The following is a 19704-nucleotide window of genomic DNA, read 5'->3' as shown; positions in this document are numbered from 1 at the left end:
CACACACAGAAAGGCATAAACAGAAAATACCAAGTGAACATGAGGTGTCAACCTTCTAAAGCACTGAACAAAGTCCAAACTTCCACGACAGCATTTAAGGCCTCCCACAATTTGTTACAACTCACAGTAAAAAAATGACAGTTTTTACTGTAATTTTTTTACATTCTCCCATGTTTCTGCCAAATAGATTAACAAAAACAGAATAAGAATTGTATGTAAAACTTGAAAACATCATAAAAATCTGAATATTGTGTGTCTATATGCATATACAGGCTTCCCTGGTGGCTCAGTGGTCAAGAATCTTCCTGCCAATGCAGAAAACATAGGTTCAATCCCTGGGTTGAGAAGATCCCCTGGAGAAGGAAGTTGCAACCCAGTCCAGTTTTCTTGCCTTGGAAATCCCATGGACAGAGGAGCTTGGCTAGATATAGTCCATGGGGCTTCAAAGAGTTGGATGTGACTTTATATGCATATATACATAGAGCGATGAAAAGAGATCTCAGTGTAACATTGATGGTGGTATTATGGGTAATTTTATTTTATTTATACCATATCAATTTTCCAAATTAGAATGTATTACACAGTCAAAACAGTTATTTTCTAGTGTGTTAACCATGGCGAGTAAGTCTTCAAACAGCAAGTAAGAATAGCATCCTACCTGAACTTGAGACTTGGAATTCTCAGAGACCTATAAATATTTAGGGCTCTGTGATCCAGACATGGAGTGAGACAGCTGCTTTGGCTTTCTGAGTGTTTGAGTAATTGCTCTGAAGGGAATAAAAAGGAGAGGAAAGTACTTGAACAACCTTTCACCACTAAACCTCCTCTGGAATTTCTAAATAAAGCTTGGAGGGAGGGAAGGTGACATGAAGAGCCTGCACACCGTCACTGCACACTCTCACAGGGCTTGGGGAAGGACTCAATCAGAATTGCTTGGCCACACTGAAGTGAAATATTGAGGTTTAAACATCAGGGTACAGTGATGATTTCAACAGCTATCCGAGAAACCACAGGTAGGTGCCTTATGCAAATTTTGACTTTATGCCTCAAGAATCATTTGCTCACTCTTTTCCAGTCTGGCATAATTTGCTACTATGGAATCTGATAACACTTAAGCAGATAAAGAAGGATTTAAGGAAATCCTGGGAAAGGAGAAATCTGTCATTTTATTAAATTACTGTGTTTGACCAACTGAATTTACTAATTCATTTGATTTCCTCAGAAATTTTCAATCAAGTAGCTGTACAATTGTGTCTACATCTTTGATATAAGAAAATTCTTCTGCTTTACATCTCTTCCAGTTTCACCCTTGTTAAGCAAACTCTGCTTTGCGGCCCTTCTTCCAGCCAGGCACAGGAGACATGGGTGCTACTAGCATTTATCTGAATAACAGTAGTCCTAATTTTTCAGGCTCTCCAAACAAGTAAAGGAACTTTTGGAGTCTTAAAAGAGTTTTTATAGCTTTATCAGGAAGACAATGGAGAAACATGACTAATGGTAACAGAAATTCTAGAGGACTATATCTTTCTTTTTTCTGTTTCCTTTTGAAGAAATATATCTTCAGGATCTTCCCTGTAGCTCAGACAGTAGAGAATCTGCTTGCAATGCAGGAGACCTGGGTTTGATCCCTGGGTCAGGAAGATCCTTCGGAGAAGGGAACAGCAATCCACTCCAGGATTCTTGCCTGCAGAATCTCATGGACAGGAGAGCCTGGTGAGCTACAGTCCGTGGGGTCGCAAAGAATTGGACACAATTGAGCAATGATGCTACTAATACTATTACCTTCAGGATCTAAGGATAATGATAGCATAAGCCAACATATTTCTTTTTACTCAATAAACAATGTCAACATTAATGACATGCCTAGGGGAAGAAGAACCTAAGTTTTCTTTCGGCAGTGGTCCCATTGCTTCCAGAATTAGGGTGCCTGTTTTTCAGGCTGATCAAAGCTGGGGAACAAATCCCTGTTTGATGTGTCTGGCACATTTTTAATGGTACCTTTGTAAAAACAACTGATAAGTAATATTTGTTGAGAATTTATGGCATGTCTATCCAGGATTAAGGATTTTCCCTGTAGCTTGGAGGGTAAAGAATCTGCTTGTAGTGCAGGAAACCTGGGTTCGATGCCTGGCTCGGGAAGATCCTTTGGAGAAGGGAATGACAATCCACTCCAGTATTCTTACCTGGAGAATCCCATAGACAGAGGAACCTGGCAGGCGATAGTCCACTGGGTTGCAAAGAGTTGGACACGACTGAGCAACTAACACTACTACTACTATCCTGGACTGAGTGCTTTCCATGAATTATTTTATTTAATATTCACATTAATCCAGCTAAGTACTGTTATCTGGCCAATAGAAAAACTGAACTGGAATACTTAAGTAGTTTCCCTAAATTTAGTAATTGATAGAGCTATGGAATCAGACTATGCTTGATCTGATTCTAGAATTGGCACTGTTACTCTCTATACCGTGTTACTGTTAATTCATGCACATGAAATAGACAACTACAGGCTTAGATATCTTTGAAGGACAGATTGAAAGCAACCTTAAAAAAGACATTTGTCTTAGGTATTCAGTGTGTTATGGAAAGGACAAAGGGCTGATAATACTGTTAGATAAGTTTTTGTTGTGTGTTTTCTGAAGAGAAAAGAATCCTAGATTATTAATGCTAAATATCCAAGATTATTCACTGGACACTTAACTTCCTTCTGTTGACATTAAAAGAAACTTATGAGCTACTGTGTTGAAATGGCCATCTGTCATCATGAGTGAATTTCTTGAGTGCGTGTTTGACGGTTAATGTATATTCATACCTTTTGAATTTGGAAACTTTGAAAGAAAGAAATTAAAAGTCAGCAAGAAAGCAAATGTAAAAGAAAAAAGAACAATTTTGAAAGGCAAAATAAGTGCTTTATAGTGTTCTGTACTAGTGAAAGTAAGAATTAAAGCTGCCCAAAGAGACCTGGCCTGACACCAAATTGGTGCCATTGCACCAAACAAGCAAAAAAGGTCATAAGATACAGATGGTAAGGAAAACCTAATTAATAAGCATTTAGCAGAAACTGATCACTTTGGAAAAGAGAATCTTAGCCCAAATTTTTGAGTGGTAAGCCAAATGATGACCCCCCGCCCCCCACAACCTCCCAAATAAAGAGTTCATGTTCTAATCTTTGGAACCTATGAATATGGTATCTATATGGTAAAAAATGCATTTGCAGATATAGTTAAGGATCTTGAGATGCGGGGGGCGGGTGGTGGATTACCCTAGACTTGAGAAGTGGGTCCAAAGTAATCAGAAAGCTCCCTGTAAGAGGGAGACAGGAAGAACAGCTGCTGCTAAGTTGCTTCAGTCGTGTCTGACTTTGTGCAACCCCATAGACGGCAGCTCACCAGACTCCCTCGTCCTTGGGATTCTCCAGGCAAGAACACTGGAGTGGGTTGCTATTTCCTTCTCCAATGCATGAAAGTGAAAAGTGAAAGTGAAGTCGCTCAGTTGTGTGCAACTTGTAGTGACCTCATGGACTGCAGCCTACCAGGCTCCTCTGCCCATGGGATTTTCCAGGAACAGAGTCATTACTTAAAATTTTAAAATTAATTTCATCTTAGTTTATTTCCTAAATTCTTCAAATAGATACTAAGTTCTTTTTAAAATTAATTTCATCTGTTTCTTTTTCTTCCCTAATTTCTTAAAATAAATACTAAGTTCTTTTCTCCCCTTTGATTTTTTATTACTTTCTTTAATGACAAAGTCATCTAAGAATATATATATATGAATGTGTATATATATATATATCTATACACATATATGTTTATGTTTTCCCCTGCCTCAGTGTTTGCTATTTCTATAGATTTTGGCAGAATATCTTTTTCATTCCTCTCTAGATAGATTGGTTATCTTTCACTTTTGATTTCTGTTTGATCCAATAATTATCTAGTAATATCAGTCTTAATTTCTAAGAAATTCCAAATTTTTGTTCACTCTATTGTTAATATTAAACATTGTCTCGGAAGTTCTAGATAAGGCAAAGCAACAAGAATGTAAAATAACTGGTTTCAAAAAGATGAGATCAAGTTATCTGCTTTTGCTGATTATATTTGAAACCCTAGAACCCCAAATGAATTTGAGTAAAACCACAACAATAACAAGCAGTAATGGCAAAATAGCTGGATACAAGATAAATATTCAAATATCAATAACTTTTCTTTATTTTAATAATGTGTAAGTGTGCTCAGTCATGTCCGACTCTTTGCAACCCAATGGACTTGTAGCCTGCCAGGCTCCTCTGTCCTTGGGATTTTCCAGGCAAGAATACTGGATTCAGTTGCCATTTTCTTCTCCAGGGGATCTTCCTGATCCAGGGATTAAGCTTGCATCTTCTGCATTGGCAGGTTGAGCCAATCACCTGAGCCATCAGGGAAGCCTATTTTAATAATAAAGACCTAGAAATCACATCCCAATTGCAAAGAAAAAAAATCCACTAATTCTGGATTATTCTTTAAATAGGTAGATTGCTAAACAGCATGAAAAGGGGAGCTTGACATGGACCTTGCTAAGATTCTAAAGCTTTTAAAATAAAAATGGAGCAGTAATAATCAAAATTTAAAAGGGGAAAGAAAGTTATGCCAAACTAGCTTTCATTTTTTTGAAGGCTGTAAATAAAAGGAGTACAATAAATGTGATGAAATCAGAATTTTGGCAAGGGTCTGAGAGAGTTTCTTTAAGTCTTTGGGGAGGATGTGGACACTTAGGATAACTGCTTTAATGACTACACAATGTGTACAGGGTGAATGGAGCAGTACCTAGAGGAATTCTCACACATGCAAGAATCTCTTCTGTGATAGACACATGGATGTGTTTCAATCAGTTCTGTGTGAAAATAAATTTGTTACTAACGCTAAAGAGTAAATCAACATGGATTCAAGATTTTCCATCTGATAATATCTCCCTCATTGGAATTCAGATGGTTTCTGTGAATAGGAGATGAGAGGGAGTTACAATAAGCAGAAGAGAATTATACAGAACCCTTCAACACTCATAACATATCTGGACATATCCTTGGCAACATGTTGTATATCTGCACATGGCTGCAGAGAAATTAGTGAAGGCGTCTACCTTCATGGGAAGTAGCATGACACTGACCCCAGCTTCATGATTCAGATCTGAGAGGAGGCTGAAGCTGAAGCAGGAAGTAACGAATATGCTGATTCCAGAATAAAGATTTTAAAAGATCCTGATCATCACCACGGAAAAAGTTAGGTAAAAGTTAATAGTAAGTAATATAAAGCCTTTTTCTAGCCCACACTGGTCAGAACATAATTGAGACTTAAAAAAAAAAAATTCTTTCCACCTTTCATTGTAAAATTTGCTGTTGTTCAGTTGCTCAGTTGTGTCTAACTCTTTGTGACCCCATGGACTGCAGCATGCCAGGCTTCCTTGTCCTTCACCATCTCCTGGAGCTTGCTCAAATTCATGTCCATTGAGTCAGTAATGCCATCCAGCCATCTTGTCCTCTGTCATTCCCTTCTCCTGCCTTCAATCTTTCCCAGCATCAGGGTCTTTTTCAATGAGTCAGCTCTTCACATCAGGTGGCCAAAGTATTGGACCTTCAGCTTCAACATCTGTCCTTCCAATGAATATTTAGGGTTGATTGTCTTTAGGATTGACTACTTTGCTCTCCTTGCAGTCCAAGGGACTCTCAAGAGTTCTCCAACATCACAGTTCAAAAGCATCAATTCTTCAGCACTCAGCCTTCTTTATGTTCCAACTCTCAAATCCATATATGACTACTGACAAGACCATAGTTTTGACTATGTGGACCTTTGTTGGCAAAGTAATGTCTCTGCTTTTTAATATACTGTCTAGGTTTGTCATAGCTTTTCTTCTAAGGAGCAAGCATCTTTTAATTTCATGGCTGCAGTCACCATCTGCAGAGATTTTGGAACCCAGAAAATAGTTTGTCTCTGTTTCCACTATTTCCCTATCTATCTATTTGTCATGAAGTGCTGGGATCAGATGCCATGATCTTAATTTTCTGAATGTTGAGTTTTTAAACCAACTTTTTCATTCTGATTTCTCTTCAGATCATATAAATCATTGTAAAAGGGTAAGTAATAAAAATGATGCCAATTTCGGGGAAATCACTCAAGTTGGAAATGATGACTAAAGAACTGGGATATTTAGATTATGAAGAGGAGACATAGAGATATGAAATGTGCCATCAAATATTTGAAGAACTGTTAAAAAGAATGGCAAAATAATGGAAAGAATATAGAGTTTTTAACTCAGAGGTTGTACTGTTACAGATTTTAGGATTCCTTTTAAACTTGAGATTCTAGGAAATCTACCTCATGATTTTATAATAAACCAGGAAGGCTAGGTTTGGAATGCCCAGGATCTTATATCAAAGCGAAACAACAGAACAGAGCTCAGACTGCTGGAATCAGTGCCAAAAAGTCTTCCTGTAGTGGTAATTCTAAGAAGGGCATCAAGAGGACAAGCCAAAGGGTTAGTTAACAAACAGGAAAGCTGGACAAACGTCATGGTGATGAGCACACAGAACTCAAAGAAAATGATGGCAAAGGCAACCAAAAAAGCCAAAAAATCAGGAAGCCATAATCAGAGGGACTGAAATGTAAGAGAGAAGTAAAGTAATAGAGCTGGTGGTTAAGATGATAACAAAACGACAAAGCAAGAGTCAGGTCAAGACAAGGACTATTTTTTTTTGTTTTGTGCTTCGTGCTCAGTCCTGTTTGACTCTTTGCAATCCCATAGACCATAGCCCACCAAGCTTCTCTGTCCATGGAATTTTCCAGGCAAGAATACTGAAGTGGGTTGCCAGTTCCTTCTCCAGGGGATCTGCCTGACCCAGGGATTGAACACACGTCTCCTGCATCAGCAGGCAGATTCTTTACCACTGCACTACCTGGCAAGGATTCAGTTCAGTTCAGTTCAGTCGCTCAGTTGTGTCCAACTCTTTGTGACTCCATGGACTGCAGCATGCCAGGCTTCCCTGTCTATCACCAACTCCCAGAGCTTACTCAAATTCATGTTCATAGAGTCGGTGATGCCATCCAAGAATCTCCTCCTCTGCCGTCCCCTTCTCATCCTGCCTCCAATCTTTCCCAGCATCAGGGTCTTTTCAAATGAGACAGTTCTTCGCATCAGGTGGCCACAGTACTGAAGTTTCAGCTTCACATCCATCCTTCCAATGGACATGCAGGACTGATTTCCTTTAGGATTGACTGGTTGGATCTCCTTGCAGTCCAAGGGACTCTCAAGAGTCTTCTCCAACACCACATTACAAAAGCATCAATTCTTTGGTGCTCAGCTTTCTTTATAGTCCAATTCTCACATGCATACATGGCCACTGAAAAAAACCATAGCTTTGACTATGTGGACCTTTGTCGGCAAAGTAATGTCTCTGCTTTTAAATATGCTGTCTAGGTTGGTCAGACTGGTTCCAAATAGGAAAAGGAGTATGTAAAGGCTGTATATTGTCACCCTGCTTATTTAACTTATATGCAGAGTACATCATGAGAAACGCTGGACTGGAAGAAACACAAGCTGGAATCAAGATTGCCGGGAGAAATATCAATAACCTCAGATATGCAGATGACACCATCCTTATGGAAGAAAGTGAAGAGGAACTAAAAAGCCTCTTGATGAAAGTGAAAGAGGAGAGTGAAAAAGTTGGCTTATAGCTCAACATTCAGAAAACGAAGATCATGGCGTCTGGTCCCATCACTTCATGGCAAATAGATGGGGAAACAGTGGAAACAGTGGCTGACTTTATTTTTCTAGGCTCCAAAATCACTGCAGATGGTGATTGCAGCCATGAAATTAAAAGACGCTTACTCCTTGGAAGGAAAGTTATGACCAACCTAGATAGCATATTGAAAAGCAGAGATATTACTTTGCCAACAAAGGTCCATCTTGTCAAGGCTATGGTTTTTCTAGTGGTCATGTATGGATGTGAGAGTTGGACTGTGAAGAAAGCTGAGTGCCGAAGAATTGATGCTTTTGAACTGTGGTGTTCAAAATGGACTCTTGAGAGTCCCTTGGACTGCAAGGAGATGCAACCAGTCCATCCTAAAGGAGATCAGCCCTGGGTGTTCATTGGAAGGACTGGTGCTGAAGCTGAAGCTCCAATTCTTTGGTCACCTCATGGGAAGAGTTGACTCATTGGAAAAGAGTCTGATGCTGGGAGGGGTTGGGGGCAGGAGGAGAAGGGGACGACAGAGGATGAGATGGCTGGATGGCATCACCAACTTGATGGACATGAATTTGAGTGAACTCTGGGAGTTGGTGAGGGACAGGGAGGCCTGGCATGCTGCAATTCACGGGGTCACAAAGAGCCGGACAGGACTGAGTGACTGAACTGAACTGAAGATCAAACCAGTCAATCCTAAAGGAAATCAACCCTGAACATTCATTGGAAGGACTGTTCGTAAAGCTCCAATACTTTGACGAACCGCATGTGAAGATCCAGCTCATTGGAAAAGACCCTTATGTGGGAAAGACTGAAGGCAAAAGGAGAAGGGAGTGGTAAAGGATGTAATGATTAGATAGCATCACTGACTCAACGGACATGAATCCTGGCAGACTCTAGGGGATAGTAGAGGACAGAGGAGCCCGGTGTGCTACAGTCCCTGGGGTTGCAAAGAGTAAGACAAGACTTAACAGCCGAACAACAACAAGAAAGTCGAGCTGGCAAGTATGTTTCCCAGTAGTCCCCAACCTTTTTGGCACCAGGGGCCAGTTTTGTGGAAGACAATTTCTCCATGGACAGGGGTTTCAGGGTGATTCAAGTACATTATATTTCTTGTGCACTTTATTTCTATCGTTATTACATCAGCTGCATCTCAAATCATCAGGCATTAGATCCCAGAAGTTGGGGACCCCTGCTTTAACCTTTTAGAAAGTTTGTTTATGAAAATCTCATTTAAAGAGCTCAGAACAAGTACCATCTATTGTGTTTTCATTGCTCTTGATTTTAAAAACTAAGATTGAATTGCTGGGTCATAGAACAGGTATACATTTAACTTTATAAGAAACTGGCAAGCTGTTTCCAAATGGGCATACCATTTCACCCGGCCACCACCAAAGTAGGAGAGCTCCTCTTGCTCCCATCCTTGTCAACACTTAGTGCTGTTGGTCTCTTTATTTTTAACCACTTTGGTAGATAATGGGAGTGTCATATCATGGTGGTTTTGATTCGCAGGTCAGAGAAGAGACTTTGAAATGTCTAGTTATCATTAATATATACTCTTTTATTAACTGGTTCCCCCCCTCAATCTTCTGCCCATTTAAAAATTCAGGTTATTTGAATGACAATGACGGTGGTAATGATGATGATGATGATGATAGTGATGCTGTGTCAGTGTTTTTTATATGACTTGGAAACAAGTCTTTTCTCATTTTATATGTATATTTCAGATATTTTCTCCCAGTCTGTGGTTTATATTTTTGTTTTATTATCAGTGTCTCACTGCAAAAAGAAGTTCTTAACATTTATAAATTACAAATATAAATCTTATATTATGGTTAGGTCTTCTGGAGTTCTAAGAAATCCCTGTGTACCAGAAAATCATGATGACTTCCTATTTTTTTCCCTAGAAGTCTTATAGTGTTAAATTTCTAGTTTAGTCCCATCATGTATTTCAAATTAATATTTATGTATCACATAATGTGGCAGTTGAGATTAATTTTTTCCACACAAATATCCTATATTGCACTATTATTTGTTGACTTTTCTTTTTTCATTGAACTATCTTGGTGCTTTGTCAAAAATCATTTAACTTTTAAAAATGCTTGTATATTTTTGTTCTCTCTATGTAATCCTATTTCTCTCTACTTTTCTCAATACCTTTCTACTTTGATTACTACAGCTTTTTAATAAGTTGATAATAAGCTTTTTAATAAGTTGATAGGTTCAGTCAGTTTGTGTAAGAGTTTCACTTTTATTTATCTTTTTAAAGATTATATTCTAGGTCCTTTGGATTCACAGATAAATTTTAGATTTTGCCTATCAGTCTCTTCAAAAAACCAACAAACAAAAAGCTGCTTAGAATTTAAATTGAATAGCCTTAGATCTATACATCAATCTGAGAGGGACTGACATCCTAATAATATTGAGTCTTCCAATCCACATGTTCATAGACATAAAAATGTTTTAAAAAATCAAATCCAGCAACATGTAGAAACAAATCTATATGTTTCTTCATTTAGTTCTGTCAATTTTTGTTTCATATATTTTGAAATTTTGTTATTAAGGATATAAGCATTTAGGATCATTCTTGATGAATTGAACCTTTTATCATCAGATAACTTCATCCCTGATTCCCTGTCTTGAAGACTCTTTGATGTTAATAGCAGACTGGTGTGACTATATCACACTTAATTTTTTATTGCATATTGTTCTACCCTTTTTTTGGGAGTGGGGATTTTGCTTTTTTAAAAAGTGTGTTTTCAATGGAGAAATAACATCATCTATTTACAAATTAGCTCTTGAAAAATACAAGTACAGATACTATAAAACAAAGCAAACTGCAGTCATGAGACACTACATGCTGCTGCTGCTGCTGCTGCTGCTGCTAAGTCTCTTCAGTCGTGTCCGGCTCTGTGCAACCCCATAAATGGCAGCCCACCAGGCTCCACCGCCCCTGGGATTCTCCAGGCAAGAACACTGGAGTGGGTTGCCATTTCCTTTTCCAATGCATGAAAGTGAAAGGTGAAAGTGAAGTCGCTCAGTCGTGTTCGACTCTTAGCGACCCCATGGACTGCAGCCTACCAGGCTCCTCCATCCATGGGATTTTCCAGGCAAGAGTACCGGAGTGGGGTGCCATTGCCTTCTCCAGAGACACTACATACATCATGCAAAAGCAACAGTCTGACCTCCAGGTTATGAAAACTAGGGTTAAAAATTCACTACACATAAAAGGTCCAAGTTCTCAGCTCTAGTGGCTCAGATGGTAAATATCTGCCTGCAGTGAAGGAAATCCAGGTTTGATTCCTGGCTCTGGAAGATCCCCTGGAGAAGGGAATGGCTGGAGAATCTCCTCATGGACAGAGGAGCCTGGTGGGCTATATAGTCCATGGGGTCGCAAAGAGTCAGACACAAATGAGCAACTAACACACACAGAGAAGGTCCAAGTTCCTAGCTTGGTAAAACCTGGGTATAGTTACATGAAACATTTAACAAATTGAATTTTTCTTCCCCAATGTGTAAACAAAATTACAAGACTAAATCTGTGCCTGGCAATTTCAATCTAACTCTGAAGCCACACAAAACATACAGACATCTTGTAGACTTCACTTGTTTCTTAGTCTGACCATCTTTTCTTCTTAGATGGTGGGAGGCAGGATAAGGTGACTGTGAAGAGCAAAGATATGAGAAGTAGAAATACTGTATACTAGACATTACAAAGAGTGGTGAGAAGTCTCAATTAATGCATAGTCTAAGGGGGAAAAGATTACACTCCAACTTTGGAAAATTAATTTAAAAGGATAGAGGAAGAGTTGAAGTACTATTATTATCATGTAGCAACTGCTGCATTAACTATTTCAAAAAATTGCTGCCTTTAAATAAAACCCCAAGCTATATTAGTATTTATAATTGACATCTGGACTGGGTTTATGTTTGCTGCATTGTTTTGGAAATTGGCAATACAAACTGGCAAAAAAATTTTTTATCCTGATGATACACTTCTATGTGTTTTTTTATTTAGATGTTCATATTGATGGATTTTCATTTTTTCTTGAAGAATTTCCTTTACTATTGGTCTTCAGATTGGGTGGTATTGTGCAGTGGTGTACTGTTATGCTTCAGAGGAAGGATAAGAGTACATCTAGTTCAGTCCCTCTGAGATAGCTATAACCTTTAAAAATGAAATGTCAAACCTAGGGTATATATTTGACACTGAATTTTCATTTTCCTACCTTTTTATTTTCAAACTGTTTTTATATTTAGAATATATCCCTTCTAAACTGTATATTGTTCTAACTAGGTCTTGCTTCCTCATGAGTCTTCAATCTCCAGTTTTTAATATTATTAGTTCAATTATAGTTGATATAATTATTGACATGATTGGGTTTAAATTAATATCATCTCACCCTCTGTTTTCTATTTGTTCCCTTTGTTTGTGGGGCCTTTTTTCTTCTATCTTCCCTTCAGTTGAGAATTGTTTAGAGTTTCATTCTATCTCTTCCATTTATGTTTTTAACTACCTCTTTACATGATTATATTTAGAGCTTTCTTATCTATCTATAATTAATACTATACTATTTGATATATATGTCAGACCCTTATAACAGCACAATTTGAATTTTATCTCTTCCTATCACTTGTTCTATTATTGTCACACATTTTACACTGTATGTTTAAAGCCCCAAATATGTTCTAAACCTGAAATACACCATTATTATTTTTACTTTAGTCAATTTATTTTTAAGAAATTAAGAAGAGAAAGATAGACCTTTATATTTACCCACATATTTACAATTTCTTGTTCTCTTCCTTCCTTCCTTTCAATTAAGATTTCCATTTTATATCATTTCCTTTCAGGATGAAAGGCTTCCTTTGAAATTTCTTGTAAAGCCAAGGTGCTGAAAACATTTTTAATCTGCTTCTGATTATCTAAAATTGCTTTCTTTTTTATACGATTTATTTATTTTTTAAATATAAATTTATTTATTTTAATTGGAAGTTAATTACTTTACAGTATTGTGTTGGTTTTGCCATACATCAACATGAATCCGCCACGGGTATACATGTGCTCCTCATCCCAAACCCCCCTCCCACCTCCCTCCCCGTACCATCCCTCTGGGTCATCCCAGTGCACCAGCCCCAAGCATCCAGTATCATGCATCAAACCTGGAGTAGCGATTTGTTTCTTATATGATATTATACATGTTTCAGTGCCATTCTCCCAAATCATCCCACCCTCTCCCTCTCCCACAGAGTCCAAAAGACTGTTCTATACATCTGTGTCTCTTTTGCTGTCTCACATACAGGGTCATCGGTACCATCTTTCTAATTTCCATTTATATGCATTAGTATATTGTATTGGTGTTTTTCTTTCTGGCTTACTTCACTCTGTATAATAGGCTCCAGTTTCATCCACCTTATTAGAACTGATTCAAATGTATTCTTTTTAATGGCTGAGTAATTATTCAAAATTTTTATTGTGATAAAATATATAAAAAACTTGCCATTTTAACTACCTTAAGAGTACAGTTCTAAGGTATTAATTGCATTCATAATTGAAACTATCACCACCATTTATTTCCAAAACATTTTCGTCATCCCCAAAAACACTGTAGCCAAGAATTATGCAATAACTTCTAGCCACAGGTATCTTTTAATCTACTTCCTGTCCCTATAAATTTGTCTATTATATATATTTCATACAAACAGAACCAAGCGTATCTGTCTTTTTTGTCTGGATTATTTCACTTAATATGTTTTCAAGGTTCATCCATGTTGAATGAACATGGATCAGAATTTCATTCCTTTTAATGGCTGAACAATACTCCACTGTATGTATATGATCACATTTTGTTTATCCATTCATCTGTTGATAGACACTGGAGAAGTTTCTAACTTTTGACTATTATAAGTAGTGCTACAATTAGTATTGGTATGTTGGTATTAGTTGCTCAGTTGTGTCCGACTCCAAGTGTCCAACTTCATGGACTGTAGACTGCCAGGTTCTTCCGTCTATGGGATTTCCCAGGCAAGAATACTAATATGGGTTGCCATTTCCTTCTCCAGGGAATCTTCCTGACCCAAAGATTGAACCAGGGTCTCCTACATTGCAGGCAGATTCTTTACCATCTGAGCCACCAGAAGTATTGGTATATAAATGTCTATTTGAGTTCCTCTTAGAGGTAAAAATAGAATTGCTGGATCATAGCTTATGTTTAGCTTTCTGAGGAAAGATTAAGCTATTTTCTCATAGCAGCTGCAACATTTTGCATTCTCATTAGCAATGTGCAAATGTTCCATTTCCTCCACATTCTTATCATGTGCTATATTCCTTTAAAAGAAATGATCACCGTCCTAGTAGCTCTGCTGTGCGACCTCGCTGTGGCTTTCATTTGCATTTCCCTAATGACCAATGGTGTTGAGAATCTTTTCATGTGTTTATTGGCCACTTATATATATTTTTGGGTCCTTTGTTCATTCAAAAATTGGATTGTCTTTTTTTGTTGTTGTTGTGTTGTAGGAGCTTTTACATATTCTGGATGTTAAACCTACCATCCACATGATGTGAAAATATTTTCTCCCGTTTTGTAGGTTGGTTTTTCACTTTGTTAATCATGCTGTCTGATACACAAAAGTTTTTGTTTTTTTTTTATTAAGTGCAATTTATCTATTTTTGTTGTTGTTATAGCTAAGAATATATTGTCAAATCCAAGTTCACGAAGATTCACTTCTATATTTTCTTCTAAGAGTTTTACAGTTCTACTTCTTATACTTAGTCATTCATCCATTTTGATTTAATTTTTGTATGTGTGTGAGGCAGGGGTTCAACTTCATTTTTTTACATATGGTAATTCAGTTGTCCCAACACCATTTGTTGAAGAAACTATTGTTTCACTATTGAACAGACCTGGCACCTTTATCAAAAACCAATTGACCATAGGTATATTGGTGTATTTATGGATTCTCAATTCTATTCCATTTGTTAATAAGTCTATCCTTATGCCAGTATCATTCTCTTTCAATTACTGCAGCTTTGTGGTAAGTTTTGAAACTAGGAAGTGTGAAGCATCAGATTTTATTCTTTTTTTTAAGATTAGTTTAGCTCTTCAGGACCACTTGTAATTCTATATGAATTAGACAATCAGTTTTCCCATTTCTGTAAAAAAAATCTGTTGGAATTTTGACACAAATTATTTTAAATCTGTTGTTTTCATTTTTGTTATTCAGAATAACTTCCTGAATGTAAAATCCTTAACTGATGCTTTTTTTTTTTCCTGTAGCACTTTAACGATGCCATTCAATTGATTTCTATCCTTTCACAAAATTTCAGACTTCTTCCCCATGTGCTGTTCTTAGTTGCTCAGTTGTGTCAGACTCTTTGTGACCTCATGGACTGCAGCCTGCCAGGCTCCTCTGTCCATGGGGATTCTCCAGGCAAGAATACTGGAGTGGGTTGCCATGTCCTCCTCCAGGGGATCTTACTAACCCAGGGATCGAACCCAGGTTTCCCGCATTGCAGGCAGATTCTTTACTGTCTGAGCCACCAGGGAAGCCCATAAAACATGGGGGAAAACCTCTTTTATTCAAATATTAAATTTTTAACAGATTTTTTCAGTATTTGAAAAAAAATTTGCTTCTTTGGTTGGGGAGCACAGGCTCTAGGCACACAGGCTTCAGTAGTAGTGGTGCATAGGCTTAGTTGCCCTGCAGCATGTGCAATCTTCTTGGACCAGGGACTGAACCCATGTGCCCTGCACTGGCAGGTGGATTCTTATCTACTGTACCACCAGGTAAGTCCTGAAAATGTTAAACTTTTGCGTTGTTTCTTACATTGTTTCTCTTAGAGAATCTTTACTCTTCACTGAGAAATCATTCCCATTATCAGCATGCACACATGCTTTAGCATCTTTCAATATTAAAAAGGCATATATATATATATATACACATATATTTAAAATCCTCATTCCCGACACTTCCCCATACAACAATGGCTCCATTTCTCTGCTCTCTTAACAGCTTCTGCTGCTGCCAAGGCACTTCAGTCGTGTCCGACTCTGTGTGACCCCATAGATGGCAGCCCACCAGGCTCCCCCGTCCCTGGGATTCTCCAGGCAAGAACACTGGAGTGGGTTGCCATTTCCTTCTCCAATGCATGAAAGTGAAAGTGAAGTCGCTCAGTCATATCTGACTCTTAGCGACCCGATGGACTGCAGCCTACCAGGCTCTTCCATCTGTGGGATTCTCCAGGCAAGAGTACTGGAGTGGGTTGCCATTGGTGCAAAATTCCCTAAAAGAGTAGTCTGTTTTTGCTGTCTCCACTTCCTCACCTTCTACTGTCTTTTAGCTCACTCCAGTGAGGCCTCTGTACCTAACCTCCCATGTATTGCTCTCCTCATAGTCATCAGTGACCTCCAAGCTGCCAAATACAAAGGTCAGTTCTTGTCCTTGACTTTTTGGCACTCCCCTTCTCCTAGAAATACTCTCTCCTTAAGATTCTAGATCCTATGCTTTACTAGTTTTCCTCCTCCTTCACTAGACACTCCCTCTCCATGTCTTTCATGTTAATGTTAATTGCTCAGTCATGTCCAACTTTTTGTGACCCCATGAACTGTAGCCCATGGGGCTCCTCTGTCCACAGGATTCTCCAGGCAAGGATACTGGAGTGGGTTGCCATTTCCTTCTCCAGGGGATCGTCCTGACCCAGGGATCTAACCCGGGTCTTCTGCAATGCAAGCAAATTCTTTACTGTCTGGGCTATCAGGGAAGCCCCTATGTCTTTAATGGCTCCTCCTTATCTATCCAATTTCTAATTATTGAAGTTGTCCAATACTACTCAGTCCTAAGCTTCTCTTTTCTTCTTTCAGTACGCATGTATGCATAAAGATAGATACATCTCTACATGACTTTTTCTTTCTCCCCCTTCACTTCTCCCCTCCTGAAGTCATTCCCAGAAGCAAGAGTTGGCCTGCACAGCCTCCGGAGTGCCAGCCCCTCACTACTGCCCAAATCAGCCCCACAGCAACCCTGCCCAATGTCTTAGACCTGAGGCATGTTGGGACCACACATGGTGCATGCAGAGCACCTTTCTGGGTTCTCAAGCTAGGTGCTCACCTCTGGACACGGACTCTGGGAAAAGGCATTGTGGCCAAGAGGGCAGTAAGTGCCTGTTGGTCAGACTCTCCAAGGAGGTTGCTCTGAAGTCTTCACCTCCCCGTCTCAGGACGAAACCCAATGCCTGGTTCTTTAGATTTGTTTCTCTGTCTCTCTCTGTCTCCCAACAATGGAGCAGAGAAAAAGTAATCTCCCATGGTCTCTCATTTTCCCACACTGGCCCAGACCAGGCCTCCAAGGTCGAAGGCAGAAGCAGCGGCCCCCAGGCCAGCTTCTGGACTTTGGAGCCTTTGCATTTCTTCACGTGAGCAGGAGCGTCAGCACCAGGGGAAGCAGAGGAAGATGAAGGCAGGCTCGGGTTCCGGCCCAGCTTCAGACCAGCAGCTAAAAGAATGTCCCCAAACACCCAGGGGATGGGGTAAGGGCAGGGGCCAGGCAGGTAGCCAAGAGGAGCGGGTAGCAGACAGCAGCTAGTTAAAGACCATAGAGGCCTTGAGGTTGGCGTGCTCAAGGCCCTCGCTGAAGGTGATGAGAAAGTACACCACCTTGCAGATTTTGGCCAAGTCAGACAAGCGCTCCCTGAACTCCTGTGCTTTGGCCTCTTTCCAATCCGTGGCCTAGGAGTCTTCCTTGCACCAGAAGATGGCAGGGGGGTCCAGCAGCTGCCACGTCATGAGGTTGGTGAGGTTGGGTGTCCAGTTCTGGAAGGTGCCCCCGATGGTGACTTTACCCAGCTTGTCCAGTATGACATGCCAGTGCTCAAGCTGCAGCCTCTGCTACTAGATGAAGTCCATGCGGTACTTGGACTTAGCTGGTCTCAGCAGCTTCTTGCCATCCTGACGCTTCTTCCTGCTTCTTTCCTCGTGCAGCCAAACTGGAGAGAAGCTTCTCTTGATACCCTTACTTCCTGGCAATCTCAATTAGTTCTCTGTCTTTAAATCCTCTGGGTTGGGAAGATTCCCTGGAGGAGGGCATGGCAATCCACTTCAGTATTCTTGTCTGGAGAATCCTATGGACAGAGGAAGCTGGCAGGCTATAGGGTCGCAAAGAGTGGGACACGACTGAAGTGACTTAGCAGCATCATATTCTCAAATTTATAACTATTATATCTATCAGATCAGATCAGATCAGTCGCTCAGTCGTGTCCGACTCTTTGCAACCCCATGAATCGCAGCACACCAGGCCTCCCTGTCCATCACCAACTCCCGGAGTTCACTCAGATTAACGTCCATCGAGTCAGTGATGCCATCCAGCCATCTCATCCTCTGTCGTCCCCTTCTCCTCCTGCCCCCAATCCCTCCCAGCGTCAGAGTCTTTTCCAATGAGTCAACTCTTCGCATGAGGTGGCCAAAGTACTGGAGTTTCAGCTTTAGCATCATTCCTTCCAAAGAAATCCCAGGGCTGATCTCCTTCAGAATGGACTGGTTGGATCTCCTTGCAGTCCAAGGGACTCTCAAGAGTCTTCTCCAACACCACAGTTCAAAAGCATCAATTCTTTGGCACTCAGCCTTCTTCACAGTCCAACTCTCACATCCATACATGACAACAGAAAAAACCCTAGACCCTGTTTGATACCCTTACTTCCTAGCCATCTCAATTAGTCCTCTGTGTTTAAATCCCATCTATAGTCTAATGACTCTCAAATGTGTAACTGTTATATCTATTGTCTAAACCACTTTCCTGAGCTCCAGACTCTAGTAAACAGCTGTACTGCCTAGTTGCTATGTTCACTTGGATATTTAACAACCACCTCAAATTTGATATATCTGAAATAGATTCATTCCCTGACTACCTCCCAATTTTCCTCTTTCCTGACATCCCCAAAAGTGTTTCTCCCTTAGCCTTTCACAATTTAGTGATATTCCATTATCAACCCTGGAAATCATCCTTGGCCTTTCTGTGTATCGCATATGATAAAGCTGGCCCATTAGCATACTCCGTTGGCTTTGTTTGCTATAGCCTCAATCTGATCACCTTCATCTCTATCACTGTATCCAAGACACTGTCATCTCACACCTGAACTACTGTAGTAGTAGCTTCTTTGATAGTTCTTACTTCAACATTTGTTTCCTTTAAAAATCTATTTCCCTCTCAGCAGTCAAAATTCGGAGTAAATTGGCTCACACCAAACCCTCTCTTAAAGCCTTCCAACTGCTTCCAGTGAATTTGGAATAAAGTCATAGTTATGCTGTTAAGATTCCAAATAATCTGACCCAGTGGCTTCCTCAGCTCTTCCTCTCCTGACCACTCTACTTCAGCCGTGTTTATCTCCTTAAACTGTGTCAAGCTTGTTTCCAACTTGGCTCTTTTTATGTCCTCTTTGTTCAGCTTGGAACATTCTTCCTTTGGGTCATGTCATGGTTTGTTTTCTCACTTCATTCCAAACTGTCTAAATCGGGCCTCCTGTGAGAGGCCTTTTCAATGCTCTCTATCTAAAGTAGGTCTTCACACAATAGTATATAGTTCCTGTAACCCTTTGTCCTGCTTATTCTTCATCGCCCTTAGTGCTTCCTGGAAATGATACATTTATTGTTTACTTTTGTGCTCTCTCACTAGAATATCAGCTGCTTGCAAATAACAGCATTGTCTTATTGCTTATTGCTATATCTCTGGGCCCTAAAATAAATGCTCAATAAAGATTTATTGATTGTGTGACTATATTATATATAATTCATCCATTTTTGGTCTAATTATCTACTGACCAATTATGATGAGAAAATAGAACATAAATATCAGAAAAACAAACAATCCAATCAAAAAGTGGGAAAAAGACCTAAACGGACAATTCTCCAAAGAAGACATACAGATGGCTAACAAACACATGAAAAGATGCTCAACATCGCTCATTATTAGAGAAATGCAAATCAAAACTACAATGAAATATC

General features: G+C 39.5%; 1 long non-coding RNA gene across 3 annotated transcripts in view; it reads left to right on the top strand.

The window, feature by feature from the left end:
- The first annotated feature begins 802 nt into the window (after positions 1–802).
- Positions 803–19704, top strand: part of LOC139182186 (uncharacterized) — a 68859-nt gene continuing 49957 nt past the window's right edge. For all 3 annotated transcript variants that reach the window (XR_011565779.1, XR_011565778.1, XR_011565777.1), the window contains exons 1-2: positions 803–1013; positions 1551–1713. This is a non-coding gene — a long non-coding RNA (uncharacterized lncRNA). The remainder of the gene's footprint in view (positions 1014–1550; positions 1714–19704) is intronic.

This window comes from Bos indicus, chromosome 3 (genome assembly GCF_029378745.1).
Source record: "Bos indicus isolate NIAB-ARS_2022 breed Sahiwal x Tharparkar chromosome 3, NIAB-ARS_B.indTharparkar_mat_pri_1.0, whole genome shotgun sequence".
Taxonomy (NCBI): Eukaryota; Metazoa; Chordata; class Mammalia; order Artiodactyla; family Bovidae; genus Bos; species Bos indicus.
This window is presented reverse-complemented; position numbering and strand designations above follow the sequence as displayed.